The sequence below is a fragment of the Girardinichthys multiradiatus genome, chromosome 14 (assembly GCF_021462225.1).
Source record: "Girardinichthys multiradiatus isolate DD_20200921_A chromosome 14, DD_fGirMul_XY1, whole genome shotgun sequence".
NCBI lineage: Eukaryota > Metazoa > Chordata > Actinopteri > Cyprinodontiformes > Goodeidae > Girardinichthys > Girardinichthys multiradiatus.
Window position 1 is genome coordinate 44272972 of NC_061807.1, and position 18660 is coordinate 44291631.

At 38.7% G+C, this 18660-nt stretch overlaps 1 protein-coding gene across 3 annotated transcripts in view; it reads right to left on the reverse strand.

Moving 5' to 3' along the window:
* eml3 (EMAP like 3) overlaps positions 1–18660 on the reverse strand; it is a 75297-nt gene that overhangs the window by 52369 nt on the left and 4268 nt on the right. The gene's annotated exons all lie outside the window — the stretch shown is intronic.

Sequence of the window (18660 nt, forward strand, 5' to 3'; positions counted from 1 at the left end):
AAAATGTTTGTTCACATAAGAACAAAATTGAATTGCAATTAACACATAGGTTAGATAGCTGTATTAGAGGGCTATCAATTACAGTTCAGAATCTAATCAGAAGTTCACATATTTAGAAAATGATGAACATCTGAACTAAACAAGAATCTTTAAGCTTGTCCATCTTTAGGAGAGCATCTTAAAAACAAAATGAATTGGAGCTTTTATGATGAGGCTAAACCCTCGTGACAAAACCGGCTGGACAATAAACAAAACATTCCAGCATCATTTTGGGAGGCAGATGATGAAATGTGGACGGAAATGTTTGAGAAAAGCAAAAACACATGGAGACCACTGGTTCCCCCGCTGGCCTCCTGCTTTGGTATTTTCAGGAGAAACAGAAAAACACTCGTGTGTCATTGTGCTGCATTAATGATCCACCATCATTTCCAAATAAACACAATTCCCTCAAAAACCTCAGCTCAGCTCCAACACTCAGACAGTGATAAATGGGTACATATATTAATACTAATCATCTTTGGCCGGTGGTGTTTTCTACTCCTGCAGGACTAGAAACTTTACCTAAGCAGAGGAAAGCCATGGATGTTTTTATAGGTGTCTGTGTAATGTGATGCTGTGGAGAAGGGCCAACTGTACACAGACATCTGTCTAAAACTGGACAGCTGTATGAAGAAGACGAGCTTATCGTGTAGTTAGGTTAGGAATCATTTCTACACAGCAGGACGTCTAACAAAGACTCCAACCCACTGAGATCCATTTCACTTTGCCTGTTTTTATTTAGCCTTTTTTCTACTTCTGTTTACCACTCAGAGCTCCTTCATGCACACTGCAAGCCAACTTCACTTATTCATCCTCACATTCACACTGGGAAAAAAATTATTTGTGCAAATTTTCTACACGGCGAACAAAGAGAAACTGAAATCCAACCATCAACATCCTAAACTACTGCTGTTCTTCTGAGCCACATCAGCAAAACTCAACCTTGTGTTTTTATATCAATAACTTTAAAACATTTCTTAAAAATGTCAGCACAGCACAATTGAATTTTAGTCTCATTCACAATTTGCTGACCAAAAAGACCAAGAAAAAAATGCATGCTCTCTGAATATATTAAGGCAAAAAGAAATGAAGCAGTTCCTGAAGCAAAAGTATCACCATACTTCACCTCTCTCCACCAAAAGAAACCAAACAACTTCATGCCACTACATTTATTTTTTTATTTCAGTACAACAGATATCAAGTATCTGGCAGCCTTTGATGTGCAGAAATATTTACACTGTTAGTGTTCTCCAAACATCAGTTTTTAGATCCATTCATCATGGCCATAAAAGTCACCTTAGCTTTGATTTTTTTTTATTGTTTTTTAAGCAGATGCTTTTCCAGGGTGCACTGATTATGCAACATACAAGAGGTTTAAATTAATGCAATGTCAAAAGTTAAAATGTGTTAAAATTATTCACACAGGCTGAAATATATGGATATGACATTTATACTGATGGTGTGTATGTAAACGTCTGACCAAAGCTGTATGTCAGAATCAGAAAAAAGGCTCAAAAACACTAAATAGGCAAACATGAATATCACAATTTTCTGAAATTGGATCAACTTAACCAAAACATGAACCAGTCATTCAGAGAAGGCAAACGTACAGGACTTACAGGAAGGTCAGTGCTGGATTGTTTCATGTCAAATTTATCAACAGAAAACACTACAGACTGGTGAGTTTTGAGGGTTTTCTTAAAACCCTAATGAGTAGGCATTTAGGTTTTTATCTCTTCGAATCTGGATCTGAAAGGTAGCCAGAAAATAATTGAACTGTATGTAGCCTTCAGATGAGGTCAACAATATGGTGTATGGAATAGGTTTTCATTGTCGAGCAGATACATCCAAGCCTTATATCACTAAGTACAATGCAAAGCTTAAAATGCATTGTTGTAAAGCACGCTACCAGAGGACTCTAGAGCAGACATGTTCTCTGGAGTGATGAACCATGCCCTCTGACCAGCAAACAGATTAGTCTGGGTTTGAGTTGTCAGGAGAACAGCATTTACCTGACTGCATGATGTTAGGAGCGAAGTCTGGTGCAGAGTGGATCATGTGTGGAGTTTATGTAGTAGCTTTGTTAGGCCCATTCATTTTAATGAAAATAACTCTTCATGCTCCTAATACTTCCATTGAAAGAACAGTTTGGGAACGTCTCCTTCCTGTTCCAACACCCGTGAATGTGGTAGAAGAACTTGACTGCCCTGTGCTGAGTTCTGACGTCAACATGACAGAACACCTTTGGGATGCATTTGAGCAAGACTGTGAGCCAGGCCTTCTCCTCCAACATCAGTGTCTGACCTCACACATGTACATGAGGAAGCATGGTCAAATGTTCCCATTAACATTTTACTTTACTTCGCAAGAAGAGTTGAAGCTGTTATAGCTGCAAACAGTGGATCATATTAAACCCAGAGGATTGAGAATGAGATTTCACTCATTTGAACGTGTGAATAAAAGCAGGTGACCCAATGACCCACGCTGCCCTAAAACTTGTAACTCAGTCGACTACGGATGTTCTATTTATAGTTATTGACAGTGTTGTTATGCATTGCGTTATGTTTTCTTTTATAATTATTAATCATCTAAAACTTGCCAACTGGAATCGGCATTTGAGACCCTGTTAGATCAGACAGTGCTCACAAATAAACTGTTGTGTAACATTTAGAACACTTTCACATTGTGCAAGCTTTTTAAGGTGATGTGGGGTCTTTAAAGAGCAAATATGCATGTTAGGATATTAGGTATGAGACCAATCCACTTATTAGCTGCAACTCCAGGCATATCTCTGTGGATAAATCATTTTTAAATATTCTGGAACTGTAAGTGATATCTATGCTGCAAGCGCCTGCTTATAATTCCTGTTTAATTATGTTTTTGGGGAGAATACTGGTGTCAAATCTAACTAAACAGCAAATGAATAACAGGAAGACTTACCTTAGGAAAAAACACTCGCCTATTGAAGATCTTTCCCCTTTTAAAGAGACCAAGACCTAAAACTGAGACTGAACATTAACCTTGAGCTCAAGCAAAGGATTTTCTGTAATTAGAGAAATTTGGACTAAACAGGACAATATAAACTGGTTAACACTCAACAGGAAAGTATGCCAAACAGGAAGTTGGGCTTTTCCTCCAAGGGGCTGCTTGCTTTCTGATTTGGCCTCAGAAGAAAAACTCCCAACTAGCTTGGTGTCATCTGCAACTCCTGTTTTACTTCTAAAAACCTAACTTACCACCAAAATAAGAATTGGATATCAAATAAATTTTAGATTTTCCATCACAATCTATAAGCTATTCAGCATGCAGTTGTTCTCCCATGTTCCCAAAGAAAAAACATCTGACCTGATTAAAAATCATATGATGCAATGTCAGCTCTAGAGATAGGGTCCTGACAGTTAAGTTTACATTTCTACTCTTAGTTATGTGAAGTTAGTCATCCTATTTCCTAGATTTCCTTTTTACTCTCTGACTATTTTACAACAGACCATTACTGGAAGTATGGAGGCACCACACCCACTGCTGCAGTAAGAAGACACAAGATCTGTTTTTGGCAGAGACATCCTGTAGTTAGTGGCCTGGTTTTAATGGACAAGATGAATGTGCACAGCCTGTTTTACTGGCCATGAAACTGGTAATGAGTAAGTTTCAAAATCAGTGTTTCAAGGACAAATATAGTAAATTCTTTAGGTGTTTCCTCACTAACCATACTGTCTCAATGTTTTTATTTTGCAGCAAATAGTCACAATGAGTGCAAGTCTTTTAAAGAAATGCTATGGACTGAAAACACACAAACATTGTGTTTTCATGCAGCATTATTATTTACAAATGGCATATTGTTTAGGTTTACAACCTGATGTCCATTCAAGGTTGGCAGAAATCAGGACAGTGGACTGGGATATCAGCACTAAAAAGAAAGAAATATGACAGTGCTACAGTAGTCCTTAAATTGAACTTATAACTATTCCTATCCACATTTAATCAAGAGAAAGAAAAAAGGATGAAGATTGATTTGTGGATCCAAGTATTCTCTGCAGATGCAGTCCACACAAATAGATTTAAATATTCTTCTAAATATTTGAAGCTATAGCTTCTGATAGGTAGTTTTAAACAAGAAACATAAAGCCATAGCTAGCCAGACTACTATATACTGCTTAGGACACCCAACCAAATTACAACCTGGTCAAATTCAAGATAAACCAGGCTGATATTTTATAACCTATTTAACAAATAATAAAAACACATTTTATGCAGATAGCGCCAAACAAACAACGCATGCTCTGAACAAGGTGCTTGAATCACTGAGCAGGAGGATTGAAGGTAGCTACCAGCTCCAGATTATACAGATGTTATACAACAGGTGCAACAGAGATGGTGTAGGGATTACATAAAAAAAAACATGTTTAAGTTTACCAAAGCAGACTTTTACAAACTTGAAATTTCAAACTGGTTCATGCAAATGCTATTTTATGCACCCTAAAACACTGTTTCCTTGCCCATAGCAGAAACCAATCACTGCATGACTTTTAATTATGTCTATGAGGAGTACTTTAATTAAAGTTGGCCTTACCACTGTTTATTTAGTGGCTGTCAAAGGTTAGTTGCATCAGTTATATGAAAACTGAAGGACCAATGAAATTAATATGTTAAAGCTTTTTTCCTGGTTCATTTCCTCTGTCCCCTTTCCAATATTTTAAGTGCATATGCTAAATCCTTTCAAACAGCTTCAGATTTCCAAGTAGGCCGTTCATGATAAACCAACAGGTGTGTCAGGTTAGCCAAGACCTACACTGAACACAATCCTTCTAGTGGCAATATAAATGTTCTTAATTACCTTAAGAACTTTTGGCTATTGCTTGACACACACACACACACACACACACACACACACACACACACACACACACACACACACACACACACACACACACACAAACACACAGGGTCCTCATAACATAGTATGTGTTGGAAAAATGGGCCTTACATTGTAACAAATGCTAGAGCACACACACACACATTTACTTTTGCACTCTTCAATAATGTCAGTTTTTTCATCTCAGAGCCAAGATTGTGGATGACTCATTGGTGTGTGGCAACAGCTCCAGAGAAGCAGGAATCTAATCTACATCTAAAATTCACAGCAGCTGCACCACTGTTCTAGCTAACTGTAAGACTTGACAACGGAGCAGAATGTTTGGATCATTTGTAGGCTCAGTCACCATCTGTTGGATTGTGTTCCTGCAGTTTTTTCAATGAAAGGGGGGCTCTCGCTGCATAACACCAGTGTACAGAGGAACTGGAAGGAATTGATGAATGACTGCACCAGAAACGCTGTAGACAAGTTTTCATGGTACCTCTTTCAGCAGTTGATGTTTTACAGAGATAAGGCCAATTCTTCAATTCTTCAAAATGACCTCCATACTAAAAATACAGCAGACAGCAGCAAAGTGATTATCACAGCTATCTATTCTCATTCAGGATGCCCTGTTATCTTTGGCTCTGAAACAGATGAAAAAAACTCAAATTACTGATTTATTGTTGACTTTAAACTATACCATCCATAAACGTCTTAAGCATCTTTAATCTATCGACTGCTACTGATGTCACAATAATTGTGACACCATAGTTCTGTTGTTCAGCTGCTGGTGCATGCAGATGATTTTGCTGAGGCACACTTCACAGTTCTGTGGAGGGGTTGTGAGCAGCATTTTCCAGTAGAATAAAACAGTACACCTTTAGACCTGTTTATTTGTCATAGTTTGACTGAAATAAATGGAAAAAAAACCACATATTATTTATTTAGATGTAAAATGAACTTCATTCAACCCAAGAGTTTATTTCTTATTTATTTTTCCTTAACTGATTTTATTATATGTTAAATTACTATTTATATACTTTTCAGTAACATATTGATTGGCATTACAGAAATCTGCTGAGCCACTATTTGCATGTTTTCACTGTTGTTTCACTTGTTTGTTTTTCACTCATTTGCATATTTTAATGCTTTGTTGTCAGAAAACAAAATTACAGAACTTGACTGAAAAACAATCCATTTGGACTACGTTGGTTTTCACTCTTATTACCATCTTATCAATGCAGACAGAATTTGCCATGAGTTTTTGCTTTTATTTTTGCTGTTATTGTATTGCCTTGCAATTAATCAAACTGTGTCATAATCCACTGAGTTAAAACAAAGAACTAAATCATAGATGAGAGGTAAATCCAGTCATATTAAATCTGTGTATCAGATCATTGGCTGTTTATCGAGATAATTATCTGTCACAAAGCAAGATGCCAAACTAGTAAATAGGGACAATACTGTTTTTCCTCGAATTTCTGCTGAGTTTAAAGCTTTTACCTTTATTAAGGAATCTCCATCCGATTGCCTCTTTTATGGTCAATGTCCATTAAATTTAACTGTTGAATTTGAACAAGATTTGCACAAAAGAGTTGGTATTATATTGTTTTATTGGAATTGACCCAACGGCAGGTCAAACTGCAGAGAAAACCTCAATCATTTGTTTTTGTGGTTTTTTTGGAAATGGTTCATATAAACGTCAAGGTAGACCTGTTTTATCTAACACTGACAAGCATAAGAAAAAAGAGCAGAATTGGGCCTGAGCTCAGAACCTTTAAAGCAACCAACACAGAATCTTTACTTGATGAGCTACACGAACACGTACATTTAACATTTTTATTGTTTTTTTTTTTAATTATTTATAATTATGAATAATTTAAGAGTATTTATGATCTTACAATTCTTAATTAATTTAAATACATACCCTGTTCCTCATCTGCCTCAGAAATATTCAGTCAGTGCTTATCTCTGTGTTACCAGCAACACTCTTTCAGCCTTATATCACAAGATTTATTGCTAAGTGTGTGCACACAAACAATCAACTTGACTCCGGTACACTTTGCTCTTAGTGAATATTTTTTTTATATATGGGTTCTGTAGCGCCAACCTGAGGGTAAAAGTATAAACAGTTTGTGTGCAAGGTGGGTGGGGTCTGATGATTGTCTCTGCAGACCTGATTGTTTGTTGCAGTCTGGACCTGTCGTGTTTTGTGGATGAGCCAAACCACACTGAGATGGACGGAGACAGGACAGACTGAATTATGGCAGTGTAGAAGATGACCAGCAGCTCCTGTGGAAGGTTGTACTTTTTGGGTTGGCTCAGGAAGTAGAGTCTCTGCTGGACCTTCTTCCGACCATTGTCTATGTGTGAGGACCATGTCAAGTCCCAAGGAAGGTACCTAGGAACCGGAAGTGGTCCACAGTAGATACAGTGCTGTTGAGGATGATGATGGGGGTATATGTGGGGGTGGTGTTCTCCCAAAGTCCACCATCATCTCCGCAGTCTTGAGTGGGTTCCACCTCCTGTCTGTATGCAGATTCATCACAGATTCATCGTCCTGGATCAGTCCAATAACAGCAGTGTCATCTGTAAACTTCAGAAGTTTCACAGACAGGTCCACTGAGGTGCAGTTATTTGTGTAGAGAGAGAAGAGGAGTGGGGAGAGAACACACCCCTGGGGGGCGCTGGTGCTGAAGGTTCTTGTGCGGGAGAAGATGCTCCCCAGCCTCACCTGCTGTTGTCGGTCCTCCAGGAGGCTGGTGATCCACTGACAGGTGGAGGCCGGGACTTTGAGCTGAGTGAGTTTCTGGTGAAGATGTTTGGTATGATGGTGTTAAAGGCTGAGCTGAAGTCCACAAACAGGATCCAGGCGTACGTCCCTGGGTGGGCGAGGTGTTGCAGGATGAAGTGTAGTCCCAAGTTGACTGCATCATCTGCCAATCTGTTTGCCTGGCAGGCAAACTGCAGGGGGTCCAGCAGGGGTCTGTGATGTCCTTCAGGTGCTTGAACACCAATTGGTCAAAGGATTTCATGAACACAGACGTCATGGCAACAGGACTGTAGTCATTTGATCCTGTTATGGTGGGTTTCTTGGGTACAGGGATGATGGTGGAGCGTTTGAAGCAGGAGGAAACGTCATACATCTCCAGTGACTTGTTGAAGATCTCAGTGAAGATGGGGGCCAGTTGGTCAGCGGAGGCTGTCAGGCATGATGTGGAGACTTTATCAGGTCCTGAGGCCTTCGTTGTTTTCAGGTGCTGAAAGATCCTATTTACATCTACCTCTGAGATCCTTAGTGCAGACAGGAGGTCTGAAGGTATAGGGTGGTTGATGTAAGGCAAGAATTTGTGTCTGAATGGGATGTGGAGGAGTTAGGTTGAGGTGTGAACTGCTGCTTTTCATACCTGAAGTAGAGGCCATTTAACTGATTTGCCTGGCGAGGATTCTGCTCAGGGTTGGGAGAATGGCTCCTGTAGGCAGTCAGGTTTTTCAAACCATTCCATGCAGCAGAAGCAACTCCATGTAAGAAGCTCTTCTTTAACTTTTCACTGTAGCTTCTCTTCACTGCGTTGATCTCCTTGGTAGGTTTGTTCCTGGCCTGCTTATACAAGGCCCGGTCCCCATTGCTGTGAGCCTCTTCCTTATCCGTGTGCAGCTGCCTCAGATAAGAAGTGAACCAAGGTTCATTGTTTTTGTATGTGCAGAAGGTCTCAGTCTGCACACTCATGTCTTCACAGAAACTAAATACAGTAAAACAAATCCCAATGCTGCAACATACCAATACATTTTGGACAATGTTAAGGTTCTGATTTTGTGGGAACAGTTTGGAGATAACCCCTTCAGTTTCAACATGACTGTGCATCATCCCTGAATGACAGTTTACTTTAAAAAGGTTATTAATATGATGAATAATAATGACCATATTTACCAGACTTTATTTTTGAAAAATGTATTTATGAATATTATTCATTAAGTATCACTGTAAATGTTTAAAGACTAAATTTAATTTAAAAGTTCTAATGAACTTCAACACACACTAATTTATATTTCTAGCTGCTTTTTAACCCAGTGATTATTTTTTGAGTCATTTATTTATATCTGTGTGTATTCTTAATTATAGCAGGATTGGTTGTCCATACAGGGGCAAGTATCCAATACTTTTGGCAATATACAGGTCCTTCTCAAAATATTAGCATATTGTGATAAAGTTCATTATTTTCCATAATGTAATGATGAAAATTTAACATTCATATATTTTAGATTCATTGCACAATAACTGAAATATTTCAGGTCTTTTATTGTCTTAATACGGATGACTGTGGCATACAGCTCATGAAAACCCAAAATTCCTATCTCACAAAATTAGCATATTTCATCCGACCAATAAAAGAAAAGTGTTTTTAATACAAAAAACGTCAACCTTCAAATAATCATGTACAGTTATGCACTCAATACTTGGTCGGGAATCCTTTTGCAGAAATGACTGCTTCAATGCGGCGTGGCATGGAGGCAATCAGCCTGTGGCACTGCTGAGGTCTTATGGAGGCCCAGGATGCTTCGATAGCGGCCTTTAGCTCATCCAGAGTGTTGGGTCTTGAGTCTCTCAACGTTCTCTTCACAATATCCCACAGATTCTCTATGGGGTTCAGGTCAGGAGAGTTGGCAGGCCAATTGAACACAGTGATACCATGGTCAGTAAACCATTTACCAGTGGTTTTGGCACTGTGGGCAGGTGTCAGGTCGTGCTGAAAAATGAAATCTTCATCTCCATAAAGCTTTTCAGCAGATGGAAGCATGAAGTGCTCCAAAATCTCCTGATAGCTAGCTGGATTGACCCTGCCCTTGATAAAACACAGTGGACCAACACCAGCAGCTGACACGGCACCCCAGACCATCACTGACTGTGGGTACTTGACACTGGACTTCTGGCATTTTGGCATTTCCTTCTCCTCAGTCTTCCTCCAGACTCTGGCACCTTGATTTCCGAATGACATGCAGAATTTGCTTTCATCTGAAAAGTACTTTGGACCACTGAGCAACAGTCCAGTGCTGCTTCTCTGTAGCCCAGGTCAGGCGCTTCTGCCGCTGTTTCTGGTTCAAAAGTGGCTTGACCTGGGGAATGCGGCACTTGTAGCCCATTTCCTGCACACACCTGTGCACGGTGGCTCTGGATGTTTCTACTCCAGACTCAGTCCACTGCTTCCGCAGGTCCCCCAAGATCTGGAATCGGCCCTTCTCCACAATCTTCCTCAGGGTCCGGTCACCTCTTCTCGTTGTGCAGCGTTTTCTGCCACACTTTTTCCTTCCCACAGACTTCTCACTGAGGTGCCTTGATACAGCACTCTGGGAACAGCCTATTTGTTCAGAAATTTCTTTCTGTGTCTCACCCTCTTGCTTGAGGGTGTCAATAGTGGCCTTCTGGACAGCAGTCAGGTCGGCAGTCTTACCCATGATTGGGGTTTTGAGTGATGAACCAGGCTGGGAGTTTTAAAGGCCTCAGGAATCTTTTGCAGGTGTTTAGAGTTAACTTGTTGATTCAGATGATTAGGTTCATAGCTCGTTTAGAGACCCTTTTAATGATATGCTAATTTTGTGAGATAGGAATTTTGGGTTTTCATGAGCTGTATGCCAAAATCATCCGTATTAAGACAATAAAAGACCTGAAATATTTCAGTTAGTGTGCAATAAATCTAAAATATATGAATGTTCAATTTTCATCATGACATTATGGAAAATAATGAACTTTATCACAATATGCTAATATTTTGAGAAGGACCTGTAGTGTAGGTCTAAATTAGGCTTCATATAGACTGAACATTGACTCATGTCTGAATAGGGTCTACACGTAGCCTCAACACTGAACCACTGCTGTAGCTCACTTGGCCTGATTGTCAAATCAAATATATTTTTATTTTCTTCCCAGTTTCTCTTATTTCTTAAGACATTATTCTTAGATACATTTATATTTCCAATGTAGAACCTACAATTTTATCTGACGCTATTTTTGTCAGTCAGTCAGTCAGTCATTTTCTACCGCTTATTCCATAGTGGGTCGCGGGGGAGCTGGTGCCTATCTCCAGCAGTCTATGGGCGAGAGGCAGGGTACACCCTGGACAGGTTGCCAGTCCATCGCAGGGCAACACACAAACAACCATGCACACACTCATTCATACACCTAAGGTCAATTTAGAGTGACCAATTAACCTAACAGGCATGTCTTTGGACTGTGGGAGGAAGCCGGAGTACCCGGTGAGAACCCACGCATGCACGGGGAGAACATGCAAACTCCATGCAGAAAGACCCCAGGCCAGGAATCGAACCCAGGACCTTCTTGCTGCAAGGCAACAGTGCTACCAACTGCGCCACCGTGCAGCCTATTATTGTTTTTAAAATATATTTCTAGGTCTATGCTATATCCTAACTCAGTGTTCACAGTGTTCAAAATGTACAAGTTTCCCACATGCTCATAAACCAGCAATAGTGAATCAGTAGAAATTCCTCGCATTAACGGAAAGGAGAAGCTCGAAAAGCGTACCATGACCCATTCAACAAAGTCAACAAACAGGCCTGTTGGGAGGACTCTCATTTAGCTTAAACACTGTGCTGGAACCATTTTTCTCTGGAAATGGTCCTACAAACATTTGGAGGCCTGAGTCATAGCTTATTCTCACTTTACTTGCGCTTTGGTTTTGGTTGAGTGGGATCGGCTCCACTTCCTCTGAAAGGCAGTGCAGCCAAAAAAAGACAACAAAACATGTCTTAACATATAGGCATGTTTTTCTGGTTTTCTGGAACTGGTCTTTCTTTGTCAAGTGCCTTGACTTTTGAATAGGCACATTTTAAATAAACTGAACTGAATGTAATGCTTTGAAAACAAGGCGTAACCCCAAGTAAAGTTCAGTATTTTTGAAAATATTGATGTAAAAAAAAACTTGACGGGAATACTAGCCACAGCCCAGCTGAAGGTACGCCAACAGTGATAGGCTAGGTTTACTCTCAACTTTCGTGGTACACAAACTAATTGTATGACAGGCATATTCAATCAAAGGTAAAGGTGGTGAAAGAATATCCTGTTTATAAGCAATTCAGGAACCTAACCACAGCAATGCTATATAGACAAGTAAAGCATGAAGATTGGGAACCTTGACAACAAAGTCAGGAACTCTTCTCCTAAATTCTTCCTGCATTCTACCTGGCCATCTAGGTTAAATGGACATGGTCATGAAATCATGTTGTCATAACTTATGGCGGGAATTTCCTAAATAACTGTATATTCATGAGATTATTAAATTACTCACAAAACTAAATGATTAAAAACAACAAAAGAAAGCTCAAACTGACTGAATACCTTCGCCATAAGTGTTAGTTTATTAGATTAATTAGTACCCATTACAAAGATCATTTTCATATTTTGAAACAATCCTTAATTTCTTTTTTTTTTTTTTTTATCATTTTCTTCATCCTTTTTCTCCTACATGCCATTTGTGTGCCTTGCCAAAGTATTTATACCCTTTAAACTTTTACAGCATTTTGTCACATTACAGCCACAAAGCTAAATGTATTTTATTGGGGCTTTTTTGTGATAGACAAACAGAAAGTAGTGCATAACTGTAGAAGGAAAATGGTACATGTTTTTCAACATTTTTATTTATATAAACTGAAAAATGTGAGTTTCATTTATAATCATTTTCCTGAGTCAATACTTTGTAGAAGCAACTTTGGCTACAGTTCTACCTGGAAGTCTTTTAGGGTATGTCTCTGCCGTTGCACATCAAGAAATAAAATCTTTGCCAATTCTTCTTTGCAAAACAGTTACATATGGATTATATACATTTTGGAAGGTTTAATTTCAGTATCCTCTGACCAAAGCAAATTCTTTCACATGTATTCTGTGCCCACTGCATGGCTTGTTACAAACTGCAAATACGATTCATTAGGACAAGGGTTTTCTTGATGCCACTCCTAAATAAAATGTCAGATTTGTTCTGTGAATTACTAAGAGATCCAACCTGAGTCTTGGATCGCCGCAGCTCATCCAGAGTTAACATGGCCCTTTGGCTGCTTCCCTGATTAATGCTCTTCTTACCCAGCCTGACAGTTTAGGTGGATGTCCATGTCTTAGCAGGTCTGCAGTTGGTTCATCATCTCTCCATGTTCAGATGATCGATTGAACAGAACTGTGTCAGATGTTCAAAGCTTGGGATGTTATTTTAGAACCTCATCCAGCTTTAAACGTCTCCAGAACTCCCTGATCTGTCTGCTGTGTTCCTTGGTCTTTGTGAAGCTTTTTGTGCTCTAATGTTCTCCAACAGACCTCTGAGGCCTTTATACAAGTGAACTTTAATGACTAATTGGCATAAGTACTGTAATTTACCAAAGGGTATCATAAACAGGACTGAAGATAAATGTACTCCAAACCTTTTAGATGTTTATTTGTTATGCATAACGAAGACCTTAATTTATATTCCTTCTAATTCACAGTTATGCATTATTTTGTATTGGTATATCATATAAAATCCCAAAAGGATACATTGAAGTTGGTGGTTGTATTTTGACAAAATGTAAAAAAGTTTAAAGGTTTGAATACTTTGGCTAAAAGCTGCACGTGTAGAAAGAGCATGGCTTTCTAATTTAAACATGAGAGGACAGAAAAACAACAGTTGAAGTTCAAAGACAAACTAAAGATCTTCTGAAAGCTTGAAGAAGTTTAGTTTAAGACTAGAGAAGCACTGGTCAACAGGCAAGTGTTCAGAATGGGTCAAATACTGAAAAATCTGTGTCAAAATATAGTACTCCTACCAGTCTATAAACACATCCTCCAACATCATGTACTCTAATGTTCATTTATTAGCCGTATAAAAAAAATGTCAAAGGTCAGGAACATAGGGGTTGATGCTTTGATGGGGAAACTGCTTTTCTGTAGGAGTCAGTCAAAATTTGAATCAGCAGGTCAGATCTCAATGAAACATGGAAATTGGTCTTAGCCAGGAAAAGCTGATAGAAGCACTTCTTTTATAATTACATGCAAAAATATGAAATTCCTTCTCCTTTAAAGCAAAATATCAAGAAATGAAGACTTTTGTATCACACTGGAAAACTTTTCAACAATTTTGGTTAATAAATGTTTACTTTTATACAGTTAAGTCATAATTAAGCATCTTTCATGTAAACCTGCTAAAACATATTTCATGAGTTTCATAATATTTACATAGTAACATGTTTTAGCAGATAATATGCCTGAAGTTTGATCCTTGAAACCTGCATTAGGGTTTTGTTTTTCTGAACACTCTGCTGAACTGGCTGTTAACTCTCTGTGCACAACAACACAATCTTTCTGGTCCAAATGGTTGAAGTACCAGTTACCTAAAACATGCTTTCATTCAAACGAATCACCACCAGAAATAAGTTGAAGGAGAAGACATAATTTACCCGGCAGGGTTCGTCTTTCACTGTACTTCTGAATCACAGACACATTTTTACAAAACCTGTTTTAACTTCTTAAAAAATAGAAAGTTGTTTTCTGGATTTGCAAACAATCTTTGCTAAATTATCACCTCGGTTTTACAAGAGAACATTCTAGATTTAACTCAGTTACATCAAACCAATCCTAAACTGTGTCTTCCTACTACTATGCCCCCCGTAGGTGCTGTATGACGTCAACCACCTAAAAACACTGAAGCACTTTGCATTATACTCTTAGGTGTTTGATTTGCAACTGCTTGACATCCTGTACACCCCTGCACACAAGTGTGAGGCCCATCTGAGAAAAGAAACAGAGAGCAGAGGCATCTGTGAGAAACTTTCTCTTCCTCCTTCCTACACATGACGGACTGCAGTGAGACATACACACTGTCTGCTAAACCAGAGTAAAGAATCCCCACATTTATATTCATTAAGAATGACATTTATAAAGTGCAATACATACTGTATGTAAGGGTTGGTTAGCAAACTTAACCTTACATCATATTCAGCTCTTTGACTGCAGACCACACCACTCATCAGTGTTTATTGCTGTTCCACACTACTGGCCCAGCACCACACAAACACTGTTACACACAACCTTAAGGATCCTGGAGCACTTCAGCTGTTTTCGATACACAAAAAAGTATTTCTCACCTTGTCTTGCTACAGTGAAACTAAAGATAGAACAAATGCTGATGTTAATTTATGAACAACTTATTCCAGTTTTCTGTTCCCTCTTTTAACTCTAAATGACTGAATTCAACAAGCTTTTTAAATTGCTCAGAGGTAAAAGGGCCGTTCACTGACATCCCATGACTAACTTAAACAGTGGCTTGTTGTGGAAATGAACTCTTTAAACACCCTCCTGTTATTTTAATGAACAAGTGTGATCATGTGAGACAAACTGTGGTAGAAAATTTGCTATGTTGTGTCGTCTTTGTACAAAAACATTTTACAAAAATGTTAGCTGTGTCCCATGTTAACCATGAATGCACCAGGTAAAAAAAAGTAGGGGCTGGTGAGTAAAATCAGTCTGTTTTCACCTTTACCTGGCACCGATTAGTCAGACACTAAACCTGCTGCTTTTCCAGCCAGTGAATGCCTAATCGCTAAGTGCTCAGTTCATGCTACTTAGGTCAGGTACCACCAAAAAGTTTAAAATGTTCCTGAAAAAATGTACCATATTTGTACAAGTATGAGGCTTTTCATTCTGACTGCAGCAAGGTACAATGCTTTCATGTATTTTCTTTCACCAACAAATGTATACTGACACTAAAAGAAAATTGGGAAATGGCATTGGGGTCAATTGCTGCACAGAGTGAAAGGTTTTTGTAAAGCGAACTGAAGAACAAAATAGCAGCTTGTTTCATTTTGTGTGTACTGATGGCTTTACTATAGCACAAGAATCAGGTAAATGTTAGAAAATATTTTTGACAGATGAGTAATTATTGACTTAGACTCTAAAGCACTGAAGTTGCTTTTTGAGTTGCAATGGTGTCACCACTGGCTTGTGCTATTTGTTGCACTTCTTTTCTTTCTCCCACTGCCCTCTTTCACCTCAGATACCCGGAGGTTACAGTCCTCGACGTAGGCATCACGGCTTTGAGTCCTGCCTATTAACCTCTGCTGCATGTCTTCCCCTCTCTCTTCAGCCCATTTCCTGTTGGTTAACTTACAAAATAAATGCCACTAGTGCCACAAAATTAAACTAAATTAAAAATTAAAAAACCTACTTGGGCCACAACATCACCACATTTTATTGATCAATCAACAGCAACAACCACTCAGTTCTACTCAACAGCTAAGCAACTGTTGCATTTTAAGCAAAGCAAGTCAAATTGTTTTGGGAGCTTGTGGGTATGAATAATACAGGTGTATGTTAACACAATCCCAGAGTGGAAAGACATCAGCAATTATCTTAGTGAATCAACTGCTGCAATGAAGGAAAGATTAGAAGGTAAGTTTCAAGGTAGAAACACCCCTCAGTCTCAGTAAGTTCACCCTGAGGTCAGGCTGTGCATTACTGTGAGAAAAGTTTCATCAGACTTTAAAGGTTTTAGTTAGAATCTTCAATCCAAAGGTAATCTCTAAAAACAGCACAACTATTAAAATAACATTTTTTTGTATTTACCAGATGTTGAATTGACATAATTTCTAGAGAAAACCCAGGGCGAATTTTTCTAGAAGAAATCTTAAGATATGCAGTTGCTTCCAAGGACTCAGTTCTGAGAAAATGCTTGGTCGTTTGCTCTGAAAATTAAACTATAGATTCTAGTAAAGATACGAATTATTAAAAAGTAATGAACCTTTACAAGCTCCTCAGGGTAAAAACTGTAAGGACAGAGGAGCTCAGGAGCATGGCTGGAGAAACGTACAAAGTCAAAGAGAGAAGTTGCAGGTCCAGACAATGGATGATGGTAAGTTATTAAACTCTACCGGTTAGATAGTGAACAGTCGATCCTACTAGAGTTACTCTTTAGGCAAATATCTCGAAATTGCAATATCAGCATTAATATGCTAAAGGACTGTTTGTAATGCAATAGAGCAATGGCTGTTAAATTCCAAGAAGTTCATGCTTTACTTGCCAATAATATTTTTAGCCTGATGTACTGAGACTCATTGCAGAAGATCTCCACATGTGATACAGATAACAGTGCCTAACGTGCCAAAGGTCAGAGACTGCAGCAAGCATCATAATGACATATGACAGACAAAAGGAGTGAGGAATATGTAGGTTAATGCAGCTGATAAAGTTAGCACATTATTCAATAAAAATATTACCATAGCAGGATTTTTTTTATATTGTGCTGCCCTAGAACTCATTCATCTGTAACAAACTTCCTGATGTTGGACCTGCACCCTGGCATTGTGTCAACATACACCCCTATGCTTCATACCAGCAAACTGCTAGGAAATCTGATTTCACAGAGGTGGACATGCCTTCTTTTTATTGGTCATTCACTCTCTCAGGGTTAGGAGGGTTAACCTCCACAACCTCCCACATCAATCCCACCCCTCCACCCCCAGCTAAAATTCCAAACCAGAATTAAACAAGTAGTTTCCTGACAAGGTTCTTAGAAGCCAAATTAATACGGCCACTTGTTTATTGTTCTCTAAAATTTAAAACCTTGGAGGAGAAAAGGCTGTACTTTGTTCTCCACATGACTTTAGAATGTGAAACATCAGGAGGAAGTAAGAACGAGGACGTGTGAGCGGTCGGGTGACAGTGAGTGGGAGACTGTGGAGCCACACTGATTCTCTCTACATCTCAAGAGTGAAACAACTCTTTGTGGGTTTTCCTCTCAGAGTCTTCAATCTATGAAGAACCTAATCTGCCCTTTGTTTCATTCTTTAAACCAGTGGCTACCTTTCTGAAAGAAAAACAGGTGTACGGTTCTCTTAAAAACTATTTAGACAAGTAATAACTTAAGTGACAGAAGAAGCCTGAACTAGGGCAACACATTCAAGAACGACTATGGCACATGGTCTAACAGCATGAATGTTTAAGTGTCCCATGGCACATGCATTCATCACAATATGTAACCCCATCCTAGCAGCTTTTCATTGGATTCTTTAATTTATTCTATTCTGATCAGGATAAAATCATTCTGGACACACTTTAGGCCAGGATAAACCAGTGACTGACAAACAGCATAGTAAACCCAACTGGTGCTGTGTCACTGCTGAACATACACAGCAGCAGTTTGGATACAGATATGTCACTAAGTGCTTTGCTATGATTTTCATGCACATATTCAGTGCCTTGCAAAAGTACTCCCACCCATTCAAGGTTTTTACATTTTGTCGCATTATAAGCACAAACATCAACGTCATTTATAGGGATTTTAGGATTTTGATAACCCGAAGTAGCACACGACTGTAAAATGGAAGGAAAGCAATAAAACTTTCAAAAGATATTTTACAAATAAAATCTGCAAAATGAACTCAATCAGGCTAAAACGTTCGACTTCCTTCATAGAACGGTTGGAATTATAATGAGGTTCAATTACATACATAGGGGGTTTACTATTTAGATTACTTTTACAAGTAGTTGCTTGCACTGGGTTTAATTTAGTGGGACCATAGTAATAGGTGCATAGCACAAATGTAAGTAATATTTTACATCACCACATTCAAATTTTTATTTGTAGAAAAAAAAACATGAAAATCATGTTTGATATTTTTCCACTTAACAATTATACATTGCTTTTTCTTGATTATCACATAACATCCCAACTGAATACAATGAAATGTGTGGTTCCAATGTGACAAAATGTGAAAAGGTTCAAGGTGGCATGAAT